Source organism: Pinus tabuliformis, chromosome 2_1 (assembly GCF_031772625.1).
Source record: "Pinus tabuliformis cultivar Carrire ecotype Pingquan chromosome 2_1, CPIR1, whole genome shotgun sequence".
Classification (NCBI taxonomy): domain Eukaryota; kingdom Viridiplantae; phylum Streptophyta; class Pinopsida; order Pinales; family Pinaceae; genus Pinus; species Pinus tabuliformis.
The window spans coordinates 139,695,391-139,722,703 of NC_142299.1; the positions used below are offsets into that span (position 1 = coordinate 139,695,391).

Here is a 27,313-nt window from a genome sequence, read left to right on the forward strand (position 1 = left end):
GTTTGTCTTGTTTGTCACTAGAGAGTCTTAGACTCCTAGGGAGGTTGGTTGTGTCCACACAATCGACTCTTTCCGCCTGACATCGATCATGCTTCCCCATCCCAAGTGCTTATGCTATCCATCTCGAAACATCAAAATGATGCTTTGTTATCAACAAGGAATAAAGATTATGGGAATCCATAGTCATCGAACAACAAGGCTACAAATCAACCCAGTAGTTCGACAAAAACTTTGCCAAAAGTTGTTCCACCCATCATTCTTGAATTAACTATAAAGCCGCATAAGGGAGTAGTACATAAATTGACATTTAATCCTCGTGCCTGAGCAGCACAGAATTATAATATAGTGGAGGATCTAGCTCAATCGCCATCCGCTATGTCGACACTAGAAGTACTGCAGAATTGCCCATCCCAAAAGTAGGCTTTGTTATCAACAATAGGTGGGATTGACCTAGCAGATTTAAATCTTGTGGCCTTTAACCATAAAGGATACGAACCTTAGTTACCGACCCAACTCGATTTCCTTATACAGGTAAAGACCCTCAATAAAATTGTTCATCAAACAATCATTGATGATGGGGCATCTAGTATTATGTCAATGAGTTGCTGGAAAACTTTAGGCTCACCACCCTTGTCATGATCATCAACGACATTAAAAGCATTCGATGGAAGAACATACACGCCATATGGGATATTAAGTAACTTGCAAGTTGAACTGGGGGCAAGACAGTAGAAATTGAAGTCAAGGTCATCGATGGAAACCTTGACTACAATATCTTATTGGGAAGGCCCTGGATTTATGCTATGGCTGCTGTTGTGTCAACATATTTTAGAAAGATTGCATTTCCCTTCCAAGGCAGAATTACAATCGTTGACCAACTAACCTTTTTCCCCAATAGTTCACAAGCTACTGGAAGCATTCCTTTGATCCATGGAAGCTCTCAATCGCTTCAAAATGTCGGAGTAGGTCTCCTAAAAGACCCTTCCTTAATGGGTACTTTTGCCCTCCCGCCTCCAAGTAATCTGGCGGAAGTGGCCACAGTGGAAACCTGTAACATGATATCTTCTACAAAGATTAAGAAGAACTCTAACCATTTTGATAGTATGGATCATCGCCAGATGTTGCCCCCAAGCCCTATAGAATCTTTGTAGCAATCATTTGTCTGGGCCTAGGCAGCGAACCCAAATCAACATTCAGCAAGTGTTTGGATAGACAGGTCTCTAGAAACACCTATCATTGAAATTGAATCATCTAGGTCCATACCGAACCGAAGCCAACAGGTCGAGATGGCAGTCGACCCAGTTTTACCTTCAGAAGATCCACCTTCAAATGATACCATTCCCAAAGAGAGTGAGAACGATACTGTTCAAATTCTTTTTGTCACTTCAGAGTCTGATGAACTTGGGTGAAATCCACCCATTCCTTCTCAACACGAAGAGAATCCCCTAGTTCCCGCTACTCAAGGGGTTCATTCAACCATTTATTCGGTCCCCCCTCCAAGCAGTCTAGTCACTTCCTTCGATTGGAATCGACTAGCAAGATCCCACCTTCCTCATAATGTACCATTCCGGATCATAGTACAAGTTTACAAAATGATCATGTCTGGCACTATCATAGATGAAGGGGCTTCGGTGAGTATCCTTTCTGCAACTACTTGGAAAGCGCTTGGTTTGCCATCGCTCATGCCTGTTACTCAAAATTTATTAGGCTTTAACAAAGGAACCATTCGACCATTAGGGATCCTTCCGAAGTTGCCGATAACTTTGAAAAGGAAAACCGTTCACTTGAACATGATGGTAGTCCAAGGACCGTTAAATTACAATCTACTCCTTGGGCGTGACTATGTTTATAGCATGGAAGCTATTGTTTCCACACTCTTTCGAGTGATGTGTTTCTTGCATGAAGGCAAAATTGTCCAACTTATCGACCAGCTTTCATTTCCCGGTTCAAACACAGCTCCAAGTCAAACATCATCCCTAAATGGTCTCTTTGCATCAAGAATGTCTCTTCAACCTTCATTCCATCCACCTGATTGTGGCGAGTAGTCCAGTGAATGTAATGAAGCTTAGGGGGATGCACACTGGTCTGCTTCGGCAAACGAACCCAGCTGAAAAAATAGGTATCGTTGTAGGTTATGTGATTGGAAGTTCCGACCCACACCATTCAATTTTGTCCACTCTATGGATGAAGCCAAGGAAGTTTTTTGTCTAACCGCGGACAAAGGCATCCTACCATATAAATTTCCCTATAAGTTAAGTGATTGGTCTGACACACCACTCACCTTTGTCTAATTGGCGGACAAAGCCAAGGAAATATTTTTGTCTAGCTCCTAACAAAAACAATCTTGCTTAACCGTAGTGACTTCCATATGGTTACCTGGAGACTTTCCTTTTCTTGATGCCTGGGGGCATGCAAACCTTTCTATGCAAGCGAAAAATGACCAATTTCATTTTTTAGCTTTTCAGCGTTTTTAGCTTTCTTTCATTTTAGTTTCAACTTATTTTTAGAGCAATGAGCATATGTTATTGTAGAGTTCAAGCTCACTAAAAAATGAACCTACCAATGAGAGACATCTTTGACTACTGGTACGAGCAATGTTTTCGCAAGGTTCAAGCTCGCTAAAAAATAAACCCGCCACTGAGCATATATTCCCCCAGAGTTCAAGCTCATTAAAAAATGAACCCACCTTCGGTAAATAACCTTTGTGATTGCCATTCTATCTGCCTTTTGAACCTTGGTTGTGTTCCTTCCATTCACAAATAACAAGATTCACAAATACACGATTGTATGGGGGAAAACTCAAAGAACTTCATTAAAATAGAAGGGAGAATTACAACCCATCAGTCTAATCCAGTACCATCCTCCCAGCATCAAAGCCCTCTTCACCTCATGAAAAGTAAGGTCACCCAACAATACAATGTCTCTTCTCAAAGATAAACCAACAACACTTCCTTACAAATTACAAAATTCCAGCCTCCAGATCTCTCAGATGAGGGATCCATTTATAGATGTCTTGCAAGGCTGTGAATCAGCTCTGGGTTTTTGATTAGGGTCATTCCACTCATAGTTCTTAGTTCCACTTGGAGATTTCATTGATCTCTTACTCATCCCTGGGCGAATTTAGAGAGCTAAGTGTCATAACAGAAGTTTCTAGAAGATTCCATGAGCATCCACCTAGCAAACTATCTTAGCCATTTTTCCATTCTCACTCATCGTACCCTTCAGAAGGCCTCTTCAGTATGCATCACACCTGGCTAGTGTAGGAGCCAATATGCATCACACCTTGACAGTGGAGCAGTCAATATGGTCCAGTTTTGGCCAGTTTTGAGTGGTTTTTCAGGTGGAACTTCTGGGAAATGATGTAATCAGTTGACCATGATCCTTTAGGGTATGAAACAACACTTTTAGGGGTTAAAGAGCCCTTGGTTTATCGACATATAATATTGGGGTTGCAGTGCCCAAATATGTCTATAACAGTCTCAAGCCCTCACACCCTTGCAAGACATCTATAAATGGATCCCTCATCTGAGAGATCTAAAGGCTGGAATCTTGTAATTTGTAAGGAAGTATTGTTGGTTTATCTTTGAGAAGATACATTGTATTGTTGGGTGATCTTGCTTTTCATGAGGTGAAGAGGGCTTTGATGCTGGGAGGATGATGTTGGATCAGATTGCTGGGTTGTAATTCTCCCTTCTATTTTAATAAAGTTCTGTGAGTTTTCCTCCATACAATCGTGTATTTGTGAATCTTGTTATTTGTGAATGCAATTGTATGTTCAATGTATTTCTGAATCTGCATTATTTATGATATTATAGATCGAGATGCTTTGATGGTGTTTTGTTACTTTGTTTCTACAGGTATTCTCGAAGCAAGACAAGTAGGAGAGGAGTTGCAAGCTCTATCAAGGGAGAGAAAAATCAAGCAAGGAGTCAAGCGAAAGATCTAGGTTGGTCCCTTTGCTTCTCTCTTATCTATCATACATAAAGGAAATTGCAAAGTGCTTTGATTTTTTTTCTCAGATAGCTGCCAATCTTAGTGGGACTAGCAAATCAAAAAGACACTAGTTTTCCAGGAAACAAAATGGCGACGGTGCTAGTTGATGAGCCCCACAAGTGGATAATTATATGGGCTCATTCAACCTCCTAATTTGACTTAATCCACCATTCTCATTAGTTTATTACATGTTTTTGATTATATTTATGCTAATAGAGTGAATTGGGTTAGTCATTATGCCAACAAGTCTAATGTGTGCTTTGTGTAGCCTTTTTGGTCAATTTGGAGACAAAATCAAAGGTTTAAATGAGCACTTGGTAGCCAAATTCGTGGAGAGGATTTTTAGGAAGGTGTTCCCTTCATTTATTGGCCCTTACCTTGAATTCTCCACCATCAGCTCGGAGTTCAAGGGCCACCAAATCAATTATCACAAGGGCAGCCAAGCAAGTCAAGTAGGACTGCTGTTAACTGCAAGTTTTGGGCAGCCGAGTCCCTAAAGTTTAGGAGGACTGTTGGGGTCCTCAATTTGTATAAATAAGAGGGCTTAGTGCCTCATTTCAATTAGTCACTTTATAGTCATTTTGTAGCCATTGGTTAGTCACTTTGTAGACAGAAATTAGCTAGTTTGTAGTTCGATTTTAATCAGTAGATTAGCTTTGCATTTCAGCACATTTTCAAGCTTTCCCTTATGGACAGTTTTGATGTAACTCTTCTTTTCTTGCTCAATAAATATGAAACCAGATTTGCACCAGCTCTAAATCTCTCTTAGGAGGCTGTAGCTCTCGGGGTTGGGCCCATCTCAAGTGCTCAGTACCTCCTTTGTATACTTTCTTGTGTCTTTGCTGCATTCTTAGAATAAAATCTGCTATTTAGATTTAAATCTTGCTTTGTTATTTAGATTGCTTTTGATGGTTAAAGTAGCTTTTCATGTTCAGATTTAGTTGGTAGGATAATAACAGGAAAAAGGCTCCAAAAAAGGGTCAACAAACACTTTTGGTTTCACCTCTTCCTTATTGGATCAGGCGCTGGAATTGAAGTAACCGTGTTGTCCCAAACAAAAACACTAGTTTGCTTTACCATGCAATCCTTAGTGTACTGTTTTCATTTGTAGAAGTTGGTTATGTGTTCAGATCTCTGAAATGGTTCATTGCATGATTGATGTACATGGTTTTCTTTCCAAATAAAGCTGTTGTTCATTCGTTTTATTGACAGTTAGATTAGATTAGCTAGGACTTTGATTATTTGCAAGACTTTGTTGATTCGGTTAAATGTACACCGTGCAGGGCATCTCTACCACTCTCTCATCCACCTAAGCTTCATCAGAGCCATTTGTTCCATCTCCTAGCTAGGTTCCTCGTCTCACATCTGTCCTCTTGCCCACGTAACCCTACCTTTTTGTGCAATCATTGTTTCAGCCTTCTTTGAGCCAATTTAGCCATCTACACCTTCTCACCACTCCATCCACCAGTCCCTGGGCCACTTCAGACCCCTATCCTACCTCCATATCCATTCATGCATCTTCCCTCACTCACCCATCCTCCAAAATCCAATTTTTAAACATCCTGTAGAAATTTCTGGACATCCTGTAGAAATTCCTGAACATCGTGTAGAACCCTTGCAGACTTCCTGTAGAAGCTCACAAATGAGGTTTATTGATAGCCAAACTTTGTGAAACTCTCTAGAAGGGTGTTAGGGACTCCTTATATCCTCTCTGAACCTTCCCGACCTCTTCCAAGCATTTCTCCTCCTTGATCCACCCCTGCACAGTCAAAGAATAGTGAAAGCATATGCATGATGAAACTGATGACTTAATAAAAAAATACAAAAAGATGTTTTCTTCAGATAGAGGTAGTCTAGACACATGTATTTTACCTTCATAGAAGTAATGGCATCTCTTTCAGTAGTTTGCATTCTCTCCTTTGCATCAGTAGGACTAGCTGGTAGAATTAGGGTTTGCTAGGGTTTGTGTTTTCCTTCAGTTTTTCAATCTCTTTTCGCAAATAGATTAGCTTCCTTTGAGTTAGCTTTCATCCATCAATTAAAAATCTTCTTCTAAGAGCTCATAGAAGTTGGCTTAAGCTCCTAGCAGACTTGTGCCAGCTGACCAAGTGACAGCTGCGGCAAGAGCTTATACTTGTGCATACAGCACCATCGCTTCCAAGTTTGTTACGAACTACCGGGTTGATAAAATTAAAGAAGGGAGTTCCAGGAGTTGCAACATTATTGCTTCATACTGGAGCCCACCATCTTTTTGGTGCCGTTGCCGGGGAAGCGTCAGAGTATTGGTGATTGCTGCCTTTCTTCTATTTTCCACTACAACCTTCTGCTAAGTAGTTTATTTCATTTCCATTATGCAATTTCGTTAATGCAAAAATAGATTAGCATTTCCCGCGTTCATAGATTAACATTTCAATTCCGCAACTTCATTTCTGCAAGCGTAGATTAGCATTTCAATTATGCAAGCGTAGCCTAGCATTTCATTCCTGCAATTTCATTTGAGCAAAATAGATTAGTCCTTTCCTGCTTTCATTTCAATTCCGCATTCTCATTTCAGCAAGATAGTTATTTGCAGTTCAATCTATTTTAGTTTTGTAGGTACACGTAGAAAAAAGAAAAATCAACCAAAAATATTTCCTTTCATGCCTTTTAGGAGTAGAGATAATTCAGAAGAATGATTGCACAACACCCCCACTGCTTCACACAGCCAACCTTCTCTCTTCTTCGATGGCTGTGATTAAAGAACCCTTAGGTGGACAGCAAGACATATCTGAAGAACCTTAAGGGAAGAAGAAGAAGAAACCATTCCGCTGGAGCAAATGGCTACAAGCAGAAATGTTGGGAGTAGTACCTTGTCCAAAAATGAATTTGAAAATCAGATTGAAGATTTCAAGAGTGATATGAGGCAGTTTCTTGCCATGCAATTGGATACCCTGTGGATCCAAAGGAAGCAAGAGGAAGCCAAGAGGGCTTTGGCCATCTTTTGTCCCAGGTGCACTAGAAAGCATCCTAGGAGCGAATGTCCAATGCACTCCCTAGAAGTGTGTTTTGTCTGTGAAGAATACCATCCTACGAATCAGTGCCCTTCCTTGCCTGGACTTAAAGCTGCATACCAGAGAGCCAAAGGAGCCACTGAATCACTCTATTATATGAACCAAAGGAGGCCACATGGACCCATACCTTACCAACAGGGAATGCAGAGGACATCCCAGACCTATTATAACCCCTATCAAGCCACTTCCATGCCTTCTTGGGGTCCCCCTGCTCATCCTTCCTGGTCTACACCTCCTCCTTGGTCATATCCTCCTCAATATTATGCGCAACCAACTGCTCACTCATTTCACTCTTATGCTCAGCCACAGCCTCAGTGCAATGCATCTCATTAGGGGTGGAGGCCCCATTGCAACTCTCCTCCTGCTCCTTTGCCTCCACCTCCTGCCCAACCACAACCCCATCCACATCCATCTCAAATTTACGCCCCCACTCAGCTACCCATACCACCATTTCCAAACATGTCCATTAGAGTAGCTCAACAAAATTGCAATGCTGAGACACAACATGTCCAAATGACTCATCTTGAGCTCAATGATCTTCACCATAGCTCAGGAAGAGTGTTGCAAAGTAGAGATTATGTTGACAACATTGAAGGACCAAAGACAAAAGAAGGTCAAAAGAAGAGATCAAAGAACCCTGGGCTGCACTTGATGAAGAGAAGACATTAGAAGCAGAGATCAAGAAAGCTCCCTCATGGTTACCATCAAATCTTCCATGTATTCAAGAGAAAGATCATCAAATAGAGGGAGATGAGAAAGTCATGATAAAAGGTGACATGAAACATGATCCAGATCAGCAAAAGGAACAAGGATATCAGAGCTATATTGAGATATGGTTTCAGATCGTCACTAAGTTGCAGCGGTACTCTCTTCCTCAGGTATGTTTGATCCCTTCAAAGTCAGAACATTTTGTCTCTGAAATCTGGATAGCTGTCAAAGCAAGCATTTCAAGCCTTCACATCATTTTGTCACTAATCTCGATGTGCACACGGCTCCATTGGAAGTATTCTTACACCTGAAAATGATTTTGTTTTTCAAGTAGGGTAGGGTAGAGAAAAAAGAGAAAAAGAGAAAAAATGAAAATAAGAAGAAAATAAAAATCTAAGGTGAAAACCTCCTCGAAGGCGCCTTAGATTGGCTCATTGATTGAAAACCTCCATGAGGCGGTCAATGGGTTGGGAAAAAAGAGAATAAGATCTCTGGGTGAAAACCTCCCTTGGAGGCGCCCAGGGCAGGCAATTAGGGTGAAAACCTCCATGAGGCGCCCTAGTTGTTTTTCAAAAAAAAAAGAGAAAAAAGAGAAATAAAAATAAACCTAATTTCCATTGGATAATTGCAGGTTGCAAGAAGGACATTGCAGGTCAGGAGGATCACTCAAAACAAAGACAAAGGAGTTTTTGTGCCTTCTACAGGAAGTTCTGTATTTCTACAGGAAACATCCTGTAGAACCTTCAGGCGAGCCAGATTCGATTTTGGAAGGGAATCTAAAGCTTGGAATCTATTGGTTATGCCTACAAGCATCCATGTTTCCATTCCTCACCCTTTTCCATCATTTTTTCCACCTCATTGTGCTTCTTTTATGAAAACTGTGTTTTCTACAGGAAGTTCCTGTAGAAATTACAAGAAGCTAAAAATGGATTGCAAAAAGGTGGTTTGGCGAACATGAAAGCTTCCGCAAGGGTTCAGAAGTACTCCTGCAATCTTAAAACTCCTCCTCCATCATCTCCATGCCTGCATCACAGCCCAAGCTCAGCTTTTCTTTCCATGAAAAAACTTGCAGAATGCTTTGAAGAAAAAATACATAGAACAGAATTTGTTTTTGCCCTAACTTGAAAACCATGCATCCATTTGAAAACCGTTTTACAGGGAATTGTATAGGGATGATGGCAACATGCCCAAGAAGCTTCAGCCCATTCCGATGCACGGTTTCCAAGAAATCAGCCTCCATCACCTTCAGCCATTTTTTCATTTTCTCCATATCCCTACATCCGTTTCAAAACCTGTTTCATGGGGAGATGCGCATGGGTGATAGTAGCCTACCCAAGAAGTTTCAGCCGATTCTGATGCGTGGTTTCTGAGAAATTGATCTCTGAAATATTCAGCCATTTTCTGTTTTTCTCGAAATCTGTGCATCCATTGATCGCAATTTTGCTATGGGAGGTGCATAATGATGATAGGAACATGCTCAGAAAGTTTCAGATCGATCTGATCTATCGTTCGTGAGCAATGGCAAAAACAAGTTTTTGTCCTGTGAAAATTCAGCAGCAGCAACTTGAGGGTGCAGATCTGAACGTGGAAATGAACTCCTACAGCTTAGATCTGGCTAGAGGATACCTGCACAAGCAAAATAACCACACATCAGACAGCAAAGAGCTTATAGCACAAAGGAGCCATCATGCAACCACCGAAACAAATGCATGCAGCAGCAAAAAGCACCTCACAACAACCATTTGACTTCAGGTACATGACTAAAACTCATTCCTCTGATTGCATGAATATAATTTGGAAACAGCATGAGCAATGAGATGGTTGGGATTACAAAAATCGATGGCCAGCTAACTGGCCACCCTCATCCAGTTCAACAATGCTCGGTGGGTGAATAAGACACGTGTGCTCAGCCATCTCAGGAGGAAATTGGGAAACAAGTAATGGTGACTGTTTGACCTTCAACGTGATTGATGGAGTGATCACAGGTAGGAAATATGATGATTTGTGGTAGCACTTCCGTCTGCATGGCCAGTGCATGTTTTTGCCACCTCACTACAAATCACGCAGCAATTAACGAACACTCAGCTGAAACTCACAGACTACTGTTAACTTGCACTTGCAACATTTTCAACTGAAATATGCATCCTCCGCTTCCACAAAATGATTAATCCATCGTCCTCCATTGAGCTTTGTGGCCTGGTTCATAATTCTCCAGGGTATTGGGCTCACTTAGAGGTGCAGGGGAATTCTACAGGAAGACGTCCTACAGGAAAGTATAGCAACGTTGTCCAGAGCAGAAAAGCACGAGTTTTTCTTCATCAAATTTGGAGCCTGAAGAGAGATATGTAGCACAAGGGAAGAAGATTTTGCAGCCTCATCATTTATTATATGGACTAACAGAGGTACTGGGAGATAATGATGAACTTCAAACGCTCAAAGATGGGCTATTTGGAGATGTGTTAAGGTCCACACAGGAGGCCATCATTCTTCCACCATGGATTGTTCTTGCAGTACGGCCAAGGCCTGGTGTGTGGGATTATGTCCGTGTCAATGTTGATGAACTTGCTGTTGAACAACTTTCTATGGCTGAATATTTGGAATCCAAGGAGCACCTTGTGGATGAAAGTGTCAAGGATAAATATGCATTGGAGCTAGACCTTGAGCCCTTCAATGAATCTTTTCCTCGCCCAACACGGCCATCTCATTTCTCTTGCCAGTTTACTGCAGATCTAATTGCAATGAATCATGCAGATTTTATTATCACCAGCACATATCAAGAGATTGCTGGAAGCAAGGATACTGTTGGACAGTATGAGAGCCACACTGCTCTCAACCTTCCTGGTCTTTATCGTGGGGTTCATGGAATTGATGTTTTTGATCCCAAATTAAACATTGTTTCTCCTGGAGCAGACATGCAGATTTATTTCCCTTATGCAGAGAAGCAGCATCGTCTTACTGCTTTACATGGTTCAATTGAGGAACTCTTGTTCAATCCTGAACAGACAGCTGAACACATGTGTATTTTCAATGACCGTAAACAGTCCATTATCTTGTCTATGGCAAGACTCGATAGAGTGAAAAACATGACAGGACTGGTTGAATGGTTTGCAAAGAATAAACACTTGACGGACACTATCCTCCACGTTCTGGGGAGGAAACCATATACAGAATTCCCATTCTGATCAGTGCACAAGCCAAAACAGAGCGTGAGGAAGCAAGATATTGAGGCAGAGAAGAAAACTAAGGGTAAGGAAACTAAGGGAAAGAAAACCTAGGGCAAACCATCATAGGAAAAGCCACAGGAAAAGCAAGAGGAAAAGCAAGAAGGAAAAAGAAGGAAGAAACAGAGAGAAAAAAATAAGTTTAATCCCTGGAAATTGTTGCAGGTTGCAGGAACACAATGCGGAAAGGGGGCCTCCCAACACAAGCAGAAGGGTCCCTACCAAGTTCCCAGGCATCCTCACATCCATCCCCTCCATGAACACTCATTTTTTCAGGGTTCGGACACAATCTAGTCATGGTTCAACCTTCTACAGGAAGTTCTGTATTTCTACCAGAAACATCCTGTAGAGCCTTTAGGTAGGCCAGAATCGATTATGGAGAGGGATTTGAAGCTTGAAGTCTGTTGAGGAGGCATGCAACCACTCTTTTCTTCCATCCTCCACTAGTTTCATCTCCTTTCACCACCATTGCCACCATCTGATTGAATATACTTGCACAATCATACCAAAGCTGAGAATTCTCTAGGAAAAGGAGCAGGCAGTGGGAAGAAGCAGAGAGAAAAGCATGGTTTCATGACCGAGAAGCGAAAATCACTTCAGAAGCTTGGCATGACAGGGAGGCCACCAAGGCCATCAAAGATGAGGAGATAGATTGGTTGCTCAGAGGATGAGCAACACTTTCAGTAGGGGGTGATGATGAGCCCCACAAATGGATAATTATATGGGCTCATTCAACCTCCTAATTTGACTTAATCCACCATTCTCATTAGTATATTGCATGTTTTTGATTATATTTATGCTAATAGAGTGAATTGGGTTAGTCATTATGCCAACAAGTCTAATGTGTGCTTTGTGTAGCCTTTTTGGTCAATTTGGAGACAAAATCAAAGGTTTAAATGAGCACTTGGCAGCCAAATTCGTGGAGAGGATTTTTAGGAAGGTGTTCCCTTCATTTATGGGCCCTTACCTTGAATTCTCCACCATCAGCTCGGAGTTCAAGGGCCACCAAATCAATTATCACAAGGGCATCCAAGCAAGTCAAGTAAGACTGCTGTTAACTGCAAGTTTTGGGCAGCCGAGTCCCTAAAGTTTAGGAGGACTGTTGGGGTCCTCAATTTGTATAAATAAGAGGGCTTAGGGCCTCATTTCAGTTAGTCACTTTATAATCATTTTGTAGCCAGTAGTTAGTCACTTTGTAGGCAGAAGTTAGCTAGTTTGTAGTTCGATTTTAATCAGTAGATTAGCTTTGCATTTCAACACATTTTCAAGCTTTCCCTTATGGATAGTTTTGATGTAACTCTTCTTTTCTTGCTCAATAAAGATGAATCCAGCTTTACACCAGCTCTAAATCTCTCTTAGGAGGCTGTAGCTCTTGGGGTTGGGCCCATCTCAAGTGCTTAGTACCTCCTTTGTTTACTTTCTTGTGTCTTTGCTGCATTCTTAGAATAAAATCTGCTATTTAGATTTAAATCTTGCTTTGTTATTTAGATTGCTTTTGATGGTTAAAGTAGCTTTTCATGTTCAGATTTAGTTGGTAGGATAATATCAAGAAAAAGGCTCCAAAAAAGGGTCAACAAACACTTTTGGTTTCACCTCTTCCTTATTGGATCAGGGGCTGGAATTGAAGTAACCGTGTTGTCCCAAACAAAAACACTAGTTTTCTTTACCATGCAATCCTTAGTGTATTGTTTTCATTTGTAGAAGTTGGTTATGTGTTCAGATCTCTGAAATGGTTCATTGCATGATTGATGTACATGGTTGTCTTTCCAAATAAAGCTGTTGTTCATTCGTTTTATTGACAGTTAGATTAGATTAGCTAGGACTTTGATTATTTGCAAGACTTTGTTGATTCAGTTAAATGTACACCGTGTAGGGCATCTCTACCACTCTCTCATCCACCTAAGCTTCATCAGAGCCAGCTGTTCCATCTCCTAGCTAGGTTCCTTGTCTCACATCTGTCCTCTTGCCCACGTAACCCTACCTTTTTGTGCAATCATTGTTTCAGCCTTCTTTGAGCCAATTTAGCCATCTACACCTTCTCACCACTCCATCCACCAATCCCTAGGCCACTTCAGACCCCTATCCTACCTCCATATCCATTCATGCATCTTCCCTCACTCACCCATCCTCCAAAATCCAATTTTTAAACATCCTGTAGAAATTTCTGAACATCCTGTAGAAATTCCTAAACATCCTATAGAACCCCTGCAGACTTCCTATAGAAGCTTACAAATGAGGTTTCTTGATAGCCAAACTTTGTGAAACTCTCTGGAAGGGTGTTAGGGACTCCTTATACCCTCTCTGAACCTTCCCGACCTCTTCCAAGCATTTCTCCTCCTTGATCCACCCCTGCACAGTCAAAGAACAGTGAAAGCATATGCATGATGAAACTGATGACTTAATAAAAAAATACAAACAGATGTTTTCTTCAGATAGAGGTAGTCTAGACACATGTATTTTACCTTCATAGAAGTAATGGCATCTCTTTCAGTAGTTTTCATTCTCTCCTTTGCATCAATAGGACTAGCTGGTAGAATTAGGGTTTGCTAGGGTTTGTGTTTTCCTTCAGTTTTTCAATCTCTTTTCGCTAATAGATTAGCTTCCTTCTAGTTATCTTTCATCCATCAATTAAAAAGATTCTTCTAAGAGCTCATAGAAGTTGGCTTAACCTCCTAGCGGACTTGTGCCAGCTGACCAAGTGACAGCTGCGGCAAGAGCTTATACTTGTGCATACAGCACTGTCGCTTCCAAGTTTGTTACGAACTACCGGGTTGATAAAATTAAAGAAGGGAGTTCCAGGAGTTGCAGCATTATTGCTGCAATACTGGAGCCCACCACTAGTGTCTAGAGGAGGAAGACTTTATGACACTCTTCCTTCTGACTCAAAATGACAATTACGACACTTTTTGCGTCAAAATGACAGTTCGATTTAAGCTACTTTTTTACGAAGGATCATAAATGATGGACAAATACATAAAAACATTTACTAATCCTAATCAATGGAGGCTGAACAATGTAAAGGAAGGAGGCTTCAACAATGAGATGCTGATCATAAGTAGCAAAGCATCTTAATCGGAGTGATGAAAAGATGCTCTGAAGTCGAACATCTTCCCAACAAACTAATTTGCATTAGTCCTTGTGGTTTTGTAGGTGAATCTTCTAGAAACTTCTCCTATGACACTTGCCTCTCTGAAGTTGCCCAGGGATGATTAAGAGATCAATGAAATCTCCAAGTGGAACTAAGAACTATGAGTCGAATGACACTAATCAAAAACCCAGAGCTGACTCACACCCTTGCAAGACATCTATAAATGGATCCCTCATATGAGAGATCTGAAGGCTAGAATCTTGTAATTTGTAAGGATTACTGTTGGTTTATCTTTGAGAAGAGACATTGTATTGTTGGGTGATCTTGCTTTTCATGAGGTGAAGAGGGCTTTGATGTTGGTAGGGTGATGCTGGATCAGACTGTTGGGTTGTAATTCTCCCTTCTATTTTAATAAAGTTCTTTGAGTTTTCCTCCATACAATCGTGTATTTGTGAATCTTGTTATTTGTGAATGAAATTGTATGTTCAATGTATTTCTGATTCTACATTGTTTATGATATTATAGATCGAGATTCTTTGATGGTGTTTTGTTACTTTGTTTATGCAGGTATTCTCTAAGCGGGACAAGTAGGAGAGGGGTTACAAGCTCTATCAAGGGAGAGAAAAATCAAGCAAGGAGTCAAGCAGAAGATCTAGGTTGGTCCCCTTGCTTCTCTCTTATCTATCATACATAAAGGAAATCATAAAGTGCTTTGATTCTTTGTTTCTAAGATAGCTGTCAATCTTAGTGGGACTAGCAGATTGAAAAGACACTAGTTTTCCCGGAAACATATGGTTATAAGTTTTATGTTTGTGATAGTTTGATTTAATTTTTTTGGATAAGTTGTATTTGTTTACTTTTTTATTTTATTTTAATCTTATTTATAAATAGAGGGAACCATTTTTTAAGTTTCTCAATAAAGTTGTCTTTAAACATATATTATCATTATTTGGATAGCAAAGATAAAGAAATTAAAACTATTAAAATACATACAACATTAGAGACATAACTTATTAAACTAAAAGGTGTAATGCTTAGTTTATGAAAGAAACCTATGTATAAATGATTACTTTGGACTCAAGAAGAGAACGCATAATAAAAAATAATGGTAACTTTAAAAATGACTTTAATAATAGGAAAGTAAGTATGAAACTTTTTGTGAGGTGTTGGAGTAAGATGAGAGAAGAAGAGGTGCAAATATAAATAATTCGTCCTTCGTGAAAATTGAATTTCCCTCCATGAAAATTGATGAATGCATGAATCAAGATCTTCCCTTTGAAGGAATGATTCCATGAAGGAATGGATTCCCCACTTTATTTATAATTTTTTCTTTCCAATCTCCCACTATTGCAGTTGCAACCATATACTAGTTGTGTGGATGTGCACCTGAATAGTACAACTACCTTGCGAATGTAGTCCACCATACTTTAACTTTTGTCATCTTTCTTTTGCACATTTTTCCAAACTTTTGTCAACTTCCCATGATTGGAATTAATAACCAACTTCCTCCAACTTCCAAGGAAATCCTCCCCCTCAAGTTTTGGAATTTGTGTCCCAATATCTCAGCCAATTTGAATTTAACAAAAATAGATACATTATTTACAACATGGGAATTTTCCAAGGGATGTCACACATTCAAAGTATTATTTGATAATTTTATAGGATTGTAACAAATATTTCATTCAGGTATCTTGTTCAAGTAACTATAAACCAATTTCATCAACATGAAGGCATTTCAGAGTTCTTCATCGCACAATGTCCAATCTAGGTAGGGGTGATGGACATTTATTCTAGAACTCTTGATCTCTCTATTATGTATTTGCATTCTTTAAATGGGTGTCAACATGCTCAGGAGTAGCTTCTAAATTGTCACATTGTTTAACAAGAGGTTGAACCACAAGAACGTCTTCATCAAGAAGTTGTTCACCAATCATCTTTCTAATTTCATCTACACAATAATCAACTCCAGTCAATTTCATCATCATTTGATAATCCTAAAAAAATCATTCTAATGAAATATTCATTAAAGGTTCATCTATTGTGTTATAAGTTGGATTCTCCTTTCCTAAAAGTTTTCATATTACTATTGTAGAAAATCTTGTAGATTCACAAGCTCATGCAATGTACTAAAGCACTAGACAAGAATATACTTTTACTTTTAACCAGTGGAAGATAATAGATCGATGAAAACAATATGAACAAGAAGAAGATAAATTAATGGCACATAACAAAAGATGTATATGGGTAAAACCACTGCTCAAAACCTGTAATATGCCCAATTTTGTGAGTAGGGGAGTCACAAAGGAATTTCGCCCAATTTTAATAATACTAATTAAAAGGTGGCAAATATTATTGGAGAAAGGTGGCTAGTATCATTTTATCAGAGAATAGTGGCAAATTATTATTTTATTAAATGACGACAAAAGTGAATTAGTGGAAAATAGCCCCCACCAATAAAATAATATTAAAAAAGGAGTTTAGAGACATGAGGATAAATTATAAAAGGAGGATGGACCCATTTTGTAGATTATGTTTGGTCATTTTACAATTTCAACATTAGTTCTCTTGAGCTTCTTACCGAAGACAGCCGTGTTGTTCAACGCAAGGGATTTCCGAGTGGAAAATCCACCTCTACCTTCCGTGAACTTCGAGTTTCACCCTAGGGGAGTAAGGAGTCCATCTTAGGGCTTCTCTAGGAGCTACATTGCAGACCATTTCCATCTAGAGCATGCTTTTCTTAGGGCGTAGAAGGAAATTCGAAGAGGCTAAGAGAAGGTGGAAAACAATGGATTTTTGGCCAGAGAAGTTGCAGAGATTTATTCAAAGGGAGGGTGATTTTTTCCTTGGTGGTTTGCAAGGCTAAGAGTGCTGCATTTTGGAGGGCCGAATTTATCATTTCAGGGATTTATGAACAACTACTGCGTAGATAATTTGACAGGGAGATTTGGAGAGTTCGGGCTAAGGATAAATAAAGAGGCTTGGAGGAGTGATTTGCAGGGGTTGGAGGAGATTTTTCTAGTAATTGATTGGCCTTCTACAACATTATTCTTTCTACAATGCATTTTTCCAGCTAGTTAGAACCATACACATTTATTAGATTCACCGGGGCACATTGGATTTAGCCCAAACCCCTTCTTGGTTTTTGTGTGTTTATTGAGAGGAGTCTCCAACTAATTTTATAGAAATTTTTGGACAATATTCGAGCATGAAATCCTCGTTCTTATAGCAGGGAAAATTGGTAGTTAGCTGGGGAATCTGCTTCACTTGGTGGGCTCAGTTTTGGCTTGGATTCGGGCCAAACCATTTCTGGGGTTTTGGAGGGGAGTCCATGGCTACAATTTCAATGTGATCAGTGCCTTCTTCAGGGCAGAATCTTCAATTCCATTCCAACAGAAATAGCAATAATTTTCTGGGTAGTACACAATACCAGTTTGGGCCAGTATTTCCTCCAGATCATAGTTGTACTACATGGGGTTTGCATAACTTGCATAGCAAGCCCAAGTTCCAAAACTTTAGCTCATTTTATGTACTCTTTAGTCGTAAAATTAATAAAATGGCTCAGATTGTGTTGCTGGACATTTTGGTGTTTTAATTATTGTGTATGAGTTCCAGGTTTTTTATTTTTCTTAGTCCATTACTTGGTATTAGCTGTTAAATTCCAATTAATAATATTACAGTGGTATCAGAGCATGATCTTGGCTAATAGTGGAGGATCCGGCAAGTTCATGGATGATTTGGCCATGCATTCATAATGACTGGTGAATTTATGGTCACTTTGATGACACCGAAAGGGAAAAGTACATAAGGGATCATAGAGGAGCTTATGAGGGAGAACCAATTGTTGAGGAGGCAAAACCAACAAGTCCTAGAGAGGATACAAAACCAGCAAAGAAGCCAAGCATTTGCAAGCACAACCCAACAGTACAACACCCATAGGTATGGCTAGTTTGGATTTCCTACCATGCCTCATTTTCTGGATGAACCAGAGATGGAGAACCATAGGTCAAGGATGGGATCATCATGTAGAGGAGTGCAGCTAGAGGGTAAGACCAGGGGGAGTTTTTATGGAGACCGGGCTTTAGATGTCATGAGCCTGAAGAGGAGGTTGAGTGTGAGGGTGTGCAGGATGGTGAGGAGCACATCGATATACCCAGTGTGGTAGAGGAGTCACCATTATTGGAGACCTCTTTGATAGCACCGGTTGACACCTTGGTGGAGAGAGTAGAGCCTACACCCTTAGAGCCATATGTTGATGAGGTTTCATCCCTAGTTGAGGTGGTAGAAGACATAGAGGTACCTAGAACTATGACTGATTTCCCTGATCATGGCCACCTACAACATCATGGAGAACACATAGAGGGACGTGAGCTAGTAATGGAGGGGAGATTTGTGACCCATATAGAGCCCATGGTGGAGGAGGATGAGTAGTCATATTTTGGGCCAACCACCGATTTAGAGCATACATATGTAAAAGACATCACTAGAGCCACAATACCTCCATACAATAGCTCTCTTCGGGCTTATATAGATGGGACTTGCAAAATTTCTAGGATACCTCTGCACAACAGAGAGGGAGGTGCAAAATTACCCAGACAGATTTTATGTATTGACCAGGTCAGTGTGATGAGGCAACATGAGCTACACATGGAGCAACATTCGCAAGATGGACGACTCATTTCTTGTATGGATGTTTGTGCATTCGATCCCTCTCTCGAGGTTGGATGGTAAGAGATATTGATTTGGTATCCAGTGGAGCTAGTTAGAAGGTTAGATGCATCCATGGCCACAATTCAGTAGAGGCTATGGAATACCAGAGCAGCTAGAGGACCAGACTGTTTTTGGGATCCAGGTGGGATTATCCATCACATTGTGGAGTGAGTGAGTGATGGTCGTAGTTGCATGATGAACTCAGTGGTTGAGCGCAGACATCATATCATATCCCCTACAGAGTTATTGAAAACACTAATGACAACATGAATTGACAGGGGGCTAGGTATATTTCATGAGTTGTCATGGCATGTTGGGCGTACATGCTTTTGTAGGATGATTAGCCTACTCTGGCAGGAGTTGGTAGGAGGAGGTGGCATCAGTAGGCCACTAGACAGGGTATTGCATGGAGACGGTTCTCTATCACTAGTATATTGGACACATGAGCCACTAAGGATAGGATCAATAGTGTTTTTCATGTTAGCGTGTGAGGAGTTAGGCCACTTAGGTCTATCTGGGATGATGAGGAGATACAACTCACATCATGGAAGTCTTACCAGCAGAGTGGTAGTAGAGATAGTGACCCTAACAGGATGCAGGATGATGCTTATGGACTCAGTATTAGACCTTGATATCCAGGGGTGTATATGGGTATGCAGCGGTGCACAACAATATGTGAAGGAGAACGAAGGTGTGCAATGGTGTATAGTGGTGTATAGTGGTGTGCAGGGTTGCATCATGGTGTAGGAGGAGCAGTTCACATCTTAATCCATTCCCTCATAGAGTGATGGACCCTGGTATTATTTGTAGTGACAGTGTGCTCAGCAGAGAGAGAGCTTGTTCGAGCATTGCTTGGGGACAAGAAATTTTTGGCAAGGAGTACTATAATATCCCCAATTTTTTGAGCATGGGAGTCACAAAGGAATTTTGCTCAATTTTAGTAATATTAATTAAAAGGGGGCAAATATTATTGCAGAAAGGTGGCTATTATCATTTTATCAGAGAATAGCGACAAATTATTATTTTATTAAAGGGCGGAAAAAGTGACTTAGTGGAAAATGACCCCCACCAATAAAATAATATCAAAAAAGGAGTCTAGAGGCATGAGGAGAAATTATAAAAGGAGGATGGACTCATTTTGTGGATTATCTTTGGTAAATTTACAATTTCAACATTAGTTCTCTTGAGCTACTTAGTGAAGAAAACTATGTTGTTTAGAACAAGGGATTTCTGAACGGAAATTCCACCTCTACCTTCGGTGAACTTCGAGTGTCACCTTAGGGTAGTAAGGAGTCCATGTTAGATCTTCTCTAGGAGCTACATTTTAGACCAATTTCAGATGGAGCATGCTTCTCTTACGACGTAGAAGGAAATTCGAAGAGGCTGAGAGAAGGTGGCAAATAGTGGAGTTTTGGCTGGAGATTTTGCAGAGATTTATCCATAAGGAGGGAAAGTTTTTCCTTTATGATTTGGAGGTCTAAGAGTGTTGCATTTTGGAGGGCCAAATTTATCATTTCAGGGGTTTCTGGATAGCTACTGCATAGACATTTTGACAAGGAGATTTGGAGAGTTCAGGCTAAGGATAAATAAGGAGGCTTGGAGGAGTGATTTGTTGGGGTTGAAGGAGATTTTTCCAGTAATTGACTGGCCTTCTACAACAGAATTATTTCTACAGGGAGTTTTTCTAGCTAGTTAGAGCCATACACATTTATTGGGGTCATCGAGGCACATCAGGTTTAGTCCAAACCCTTTCTGGGTTTTTGTGTGTTTATTGAGAGGAGTCTCCAACTAATTTTATAGAAATTTTTAGGCAATATTCAGGCCTGAAATAATCATTCTTATAGCAGGGTGAATTGGTAGTTAGCTGGGGAATCTACATCACTTGGTGGGCTCAATTTTGGCTTGGAGTTCTGTTAAACCATTTTTGGGTATTTCTGAGGTTTTGGAGAGGAGTCCATGGCTGTAGTTTCAAGGTGATCCGCACATTCTTTATGGTAGAATATTCAATTCCATTCCAACAGTAGTAGCAACAATTTTTTGGGTAGTGCACAGTACCAGTTTGGGCCAATATTTCCTCCATATCAAAGTTGTACTATATGGGGTTTGCATAACTTGCATAGCAAGCCCAGTTTCCAAAACTTCAGCTCATTTTATGTACTCTTTTATCATAAAATTAATAAAATGGCTTAGATTGTGTTGTTGGACATTTTGGTGTTTTAATTATTGTGTATGAGTTCAAGTTTATTTATTGTTCTTAATCTATTGCTTAGTATTAGCTGTTAAATTCCAATTATGAATATTACAAAACCCCACTCTCTGTATTGCATGTATCATAAATATGAGTGAAGATACAAAGTTTTTTCTTACTAGAACAATTACGCACAAGTATGCTCAACTCTCTCAACTCACAAGCAAGCTCTTGGCCAATGCTTAGCCAATTTTGCAACTCTCCATGTCCCTAATCTCTTGCTTAATTCCTAGGATGAATAACCCGTATTTAAAGGGAATTCATGCTCCCAAAACTACACAATCCAAACATAGGATCAATTTTTTAATGCATGCCCAATATTTACACTCCAGTAAATAATACAATTGATAATACATTGTCCCTGCACTCTGGTCTCAAATGGGTCTTTTTCAGAATTGACATGCATGAGTTTCTAATGAGGGAATCTTTAGTTAATCAAAGTGACACTTGTGGATGCACTAGTGCACCAACTAACCATTAACTATGTATTAGTTCCTCAAATAGTTTGGAACCAACTTAATTGGGCCTAACTCAGTAAACTGAGTGATCTAATTTCCAACTCAATTTAAACTCATATTGGATCCCTAAAACTTAGGGAGAACATATACATGACTACAGAAAGACTTCCAACTCGAAATTCCTAAGTTGATTAGGTTAATTAAATTTAATTAACTATTTACAAGTTGTTATGATAATAGAATTCAATTTTAATTCTGGGTTTAATTCAAGGACAAATTGAACCAGAATTTCTTGTTGCCATTTCTCAATAGTTATACCTACTGTGGAATTTCCTCTTGGTTCAATGATATTTTCTATGGGTTATTTTTTCCTTGATGAATTTATTTTCTAATAATAACGGTTCCCCATGTTTGAATGGATTGTAATGGCAATAACACAACAAATTTATTCCAATCACAAATAAAGATATACATTATCTTCTAGTTACAAAAATTATCCTACAATTACACAAGAAGATGTATTGTCTTCCAATCTTAGGAAAAAGGACAAAAAATATTTACCAACTTAACAAGATAAAATTTTCCTTCCTGTTATGCCAAAAGACAAAAATTCATTTTTCATTCCTCAACAAGACAATATTTGTCTTCAAATTACTCAAATTTCCTTATAATTACATCAGATTTGTCTTCTAGTTACACAATAAGATGAAAAAATGATTACTAATAACAAAAGTGAATAGAAATATTCTTTCCAATTACACAAAAAAATCATACAATTTTTTAACATAGTCTCTCCTCTTCTACGCTTTTTCACTAATTTTTGTTTTGAAGTCATGTGAGTATCAAACACATGGGGAGAAACACTAGCAAAATAAGCATATATCCTTTCTTAGGAATGAACATGCATTCTAGATAATATGCACATGTTTTCAATACTATGCATACCTCCTTGGTTCTAACATCCAAAACATTAAATTCCCTATATACCTTCCTCTCAACTTTTCATGATTTGTTGTTCTTTGCATGACCGTGCACACATAATAGAACATGTGTGCTTTCGTGGCATTAGTTTTCTCCCTTCTCTCCCATTGTTCCTCCTTCCTTCTCTCTCTCTCATCTCCATCTTTTTCTCTATCTCCATCCCTCTATCTTTTTTCTCTACCTCTCTCTCTCTCTCTTCCCCCTATCACTTTCTATGACTCTATCTCTCTTCTTCCATACTTTATCTCTATCTAGATCTTCATCTCCTTTCTCAATCTTCCTCCATGTCGGGCATGATGAACTTCCATGGCCTTTTAATCTTAGAGGCTTTCATTCACATGTGATTTTTCTCCTCTTAACTCTCTACTTTCCACCATGTTCTTTTTGGTTTTGATGTCATATGGCCAATGTCCTGTACATGAACTCACTGTGAGATCATTTGGTTTCCTTGTCATGGGAATGTGGCTCTCTCCTTAAAATTCCTCTATTTTTTTGTGCTATTGTTCACACTAAGGCTCAAAACTCTAGGGGATGTTGAATTTTGTAGCTATGGTCAGCCTTCATAATACTCTATTGTCCTTATTATATTCAAATATGAATTGTATTTGCAAAAGAAAAAAATTATAAAGCATGTTCTTCATGTTTACAAGAAAAAAGAAATGATTTATTTGGATGCTCTTTAAGAGAACGTAAATGAAAATTTGTATTTGTATTTTTGCATCTACAAATACCAAGTCAGCCCTCTAAGGATCAAGTTGGTTTGCCCAAAGGTCATGCCCTTTGCATGGATGAACAACTATAAATAGAACCTATTTTCTCTCCAAAATAAACAACTTCAGATCACATATATCTTTGAGGCTTATGCGAAGATCTGAGGTTAATACGAAGAATTTGGGGAAGATATATCTCTTTGTGGAATGTGAGTTCTGAGGCATGAATTGTTTTTGTGGAATGCGAGGTCTGAGGTTGTAACAGTTTGAGTTTTGAAGTTGTAAGAATACGAGTTCTAAGGCTATGATAGATTGCAAGTATGAGCTTGTGATAGAGCGCAAGTCTGAGGCAAATGTATGTCTGTAACAATGCATGTCTGAGGCACATAAACCTTTGTGGAATGGTGCTGATATGTGACACACTCTTTGTGGCATCATCCGAACTTAGAGGCAGATATAAAGGTATTGTTTAAGCCCCATTTGGATGTCTCATATCTGTGGAATATCTCTATTTGAGTGCAGATTCTGAGGCAAAGTTACAGGACCTCTTTCAGACCTTATTTATGTAATATATCTTTGAGATATCGTACACATTTTGAGGTTGATCTTTGAGACAGAATGTGAGTTCTAAAGAAGACTTGGAGAATGTTTTCTTGACCTCGTGGAAGAGCTTCTTTCGACATAATAGTGGAGGGTTGACTTAGTTTTTGGAGTTTAGTTGACTTTAACATATCTCTTGTTACATTAATTCTCTAAGGAAAAGGTTGTGTGGGTCTTCCCAGGGTAAAACTTTGTGTTCTTTGTTTAATTGTCTCTTTAAGATTTTGCTTGCTATATGCTTGCTTTCTTCTGTGTAATTATTGAATGATGGAATTAATGTATAAGAATGTGAAAAAATTATAAACATCAAAGATAATTGTTAGTAGGTAAGACTCACAAAAAAATAACATGAGAGACCATTTGGTTTCCCTTTCATGGGAAGGGAGTTTCCACATGGTTTTGATGTCCAAAATTTTATCCATAACACAGACATTTCAATTTCTTCAAGTTTGTATTTTATGTACATTTCTAATAATATACAAAAATTTGATTTGCCTAAAAAAATAATTATAAAAATCAAAAATTTCTTAAAAATTTTCCTTCTCATATTTGTTTGTGGTAGTCTTAATAAATTTGTAAATATAAATTCATGTATTTAAGGAATAAGTGAACATTATAGTAAATAATTTTTTTAACAATAAATTTGTCAATTTAAATTAGTGTATTTAAGGAATAAATGAACATTATAGTAAATAATTTTTTTAACAATAAATTTGATAAATATATAATAATTTTTAAATAAAAAAAATTATCATTATGTAAAATATTTATATACCATGAAATAATATTTTAGAGTTTCATTTAATCTTAACAAAAATAAATTTATTACAATATTAAATAAATCTATATATTTAATTCAAAAAGATCCCAATGGAATACACATTAATATAAAAATAATAAAATATCCAACAATATTAATAATAATCAATTAGCTAACATCTTAAAATTTTATATTTTATAATTTTATGTTTTTTCAACTTATTCAACATGAACCTCACTATGATAACTTTCTAATAATAACTAGTTCTCATTTTTCAATATGCATTCTAAATGTTCTTAAATTATATGAATTCAATAGTGGAGTTATAATATATAGTAACTCAATTATTATTAAAAAAAATTATCATATTTTGATTATAAATTTAATTTAATTAGGTAATAAATAAAGTTAAATATTTTATAAATTTAAATTTTTGTAATTTTGTCATCATTTTAATTTGGTCATATTATCCCCGGATGCGGGTGACACGACATGTGGTAATGAGGAGCCACATGCTAGCCATGTGCTGCCTCAAGCTTAAGGCAGGCAATTAATACGAGGATCGCCGCCAAGGAATAAAAGTATGGGTGAACAACAGAAGCAATTCAATGCTCTGTCTGGGTTACTGGTGCGACTGCAGTGAACAGTTATGGCGAACAGGACTCGAGGAAGTGATGAAGAGGTTAAAAAAGGTGGTGGGTTGGCTCGCCATGCGCTGGTTCACGCTCAGTATTTGGTTTTCGGAGTTCAGGCTCTTGCCTGGTCTATGGTTCTCTGGGCAATAGCTCTTGCTGTCAAAGCCATCCCCCTGTCTGTTGGGTGTCGTCTCAAGTCTGAAAGGCTGGTTGGGTGTCGTCTCAAGTCTGTTGGGTGCCGTCTCAAGTCTGCCTACTACGCATTGCTCCATACCCCGGTGCTCTTGCAAAGATGGTTAGGCCTCGACAGCGCTTGCTCAGCCGTCGAGGTTCTGCCCGGGGAGGGTCTTCACGTCCTCCAGTCGAAGAGTCCCAATCCCACTGTTGTCGTTGCCATTGCCATCGAATTGCTGAGGCCAACCCCCTCCAAACAAGCCAATTCATGGACTCCAGTAGCCCAGATTCTGATCCGGCACCTATGCCTGCCTTCGGTTCTGCCATTTTCACCTTTAGTAGCTCTCTGGACAAACCCCGTATCAATGCCCACGTTTCGGTTCTCTTCCTTGAGGAATCTCAGGATGATGGCGATGGTCATCACAGCAAGGGGAAGCACCCGGGCGGGAGCTCAGAGGACGTCAAGGAGATGCCAGCGGATGCTCCAGAGCATGTTTCTAACCTTCCTCAGACTCAGGAGGTGTCGACACCCAAGGGGGACAATGTCAACATGGATTCCTTTCCTACTGCAGAGGAAAGGGAGAAGTATGGCTGGTGCAGGGTGGTCGAGGAGGAGCCGGATGATTAGCCGTCCATCTGTTCAGCATCACATCCTCCAGCACTGCTCAGGTCTTGTTTTGGTTTTCTGTCTATGGCATTTTGGCTTAACGTCTGTTCTTGCTATGTCTGTACTGCCCGAAAGGGATATTGCTGAAGGTATTTTGATGCCCCTGCGAGGGATGAACACTTTTGGTCCAGAGCCCCTGCGCGGGATGTCTAGTTTGATCTGGTTGCACTTTTGTGGTTTAGGGCCCCTGCGTGGGCTGTTTTGCTTAGACGTGGTGCCCCTGCGAGGGCTGCTCTTTTTTATTAATCCCATTCCAAAGTGCCACAGTTGGCCTCTGGTAAAATGACTCTATGAATGTAACTATTTTTCTTGTTCCTGTAAATAATAGAATAGTTTTAACGAGAAAAAAAAAAATTGGTCATATTATTTATATCAAAATTATAACTTCAAATTTAATAAAAAATTATTTTTAATATAGAAGTGGATTTCCCTATACCATGTTAATTTTTGATATATTTAATTCTATCAATTTAAAATGATTAATGTTGGATTTCATTTTGCAATAACTAATATCTCTTCACATTATTTTGAGAGAACATAAAAGAGAAATTTTTTAGTTTACAATATTTATAAGAGCTTCTCAAGCAACATTCTTTATAAAGGAATTTAACACTAAATGAAAGCTTAAGGATCAAGACTTATCATAAAGCAAGCAACATTAAATATTGAAAGCATTCCAACATACTCTCATGCTTACATCATTTAACAATCTTTACATATCAGAGCGATATTATGATTTTCAACAACATGATAATCATAATAATCATGTAATCATGCAATAAGGTAGCAAGTTAGAATGACAAAAAAACAACCCAAAAATCTCATAAAAGTAACAAAAAGATAAGGTTGAAGATTGTAGATGGAGATGTGCAATTAAGACACATTGTTCCAACATCTATCAAGGTGCCATGTGGTATAAAGATGTTTCGATCATTGAGGGGAAGTCACATGGCCAATACATGGGATATATATTTTTCATTCAATTCCTTTCACTTCTCCACATCATAGCATTGTATTTCTTGGAACAGTTTGTTTTAAGGTATATCTTATAGTAAAATATTTTCTAAGTTTACACCACAATAATATCATCACTAGTCATCACTAGTAGGCTAAATGGGAGTGATAATATCTTATATCTTATTGTTGGAGTAATAAACAACTAGCTATGTTAAATAGCTTTTCTTCAATAGTAGCATTTAGCATTAAAGCTAGACTTTAGTTCTTATGCATATCTTTTCAAAACTTGGAAACTTATTTTCACAATTACATGTTTTTAAATTAATTGGATTGTCTTTAAATTTGAATGTTTGCTA

General features: G+C 38.8%; 1 pseudogene; it reads left to right on the forward strand.

Moving 5' to 3' along the window:
- The window catches only part of LOC149199166 (sucrose synthase 1 pseudogene), a 31,856-nt pseudogene extending 20,923 nt beyond the window's left edge, over positions 1 to 10,933 (forward strand).
- The last annotated feature ends 16,380 nt before the right edge of the window (positions 10,934 to 27,313 follow it).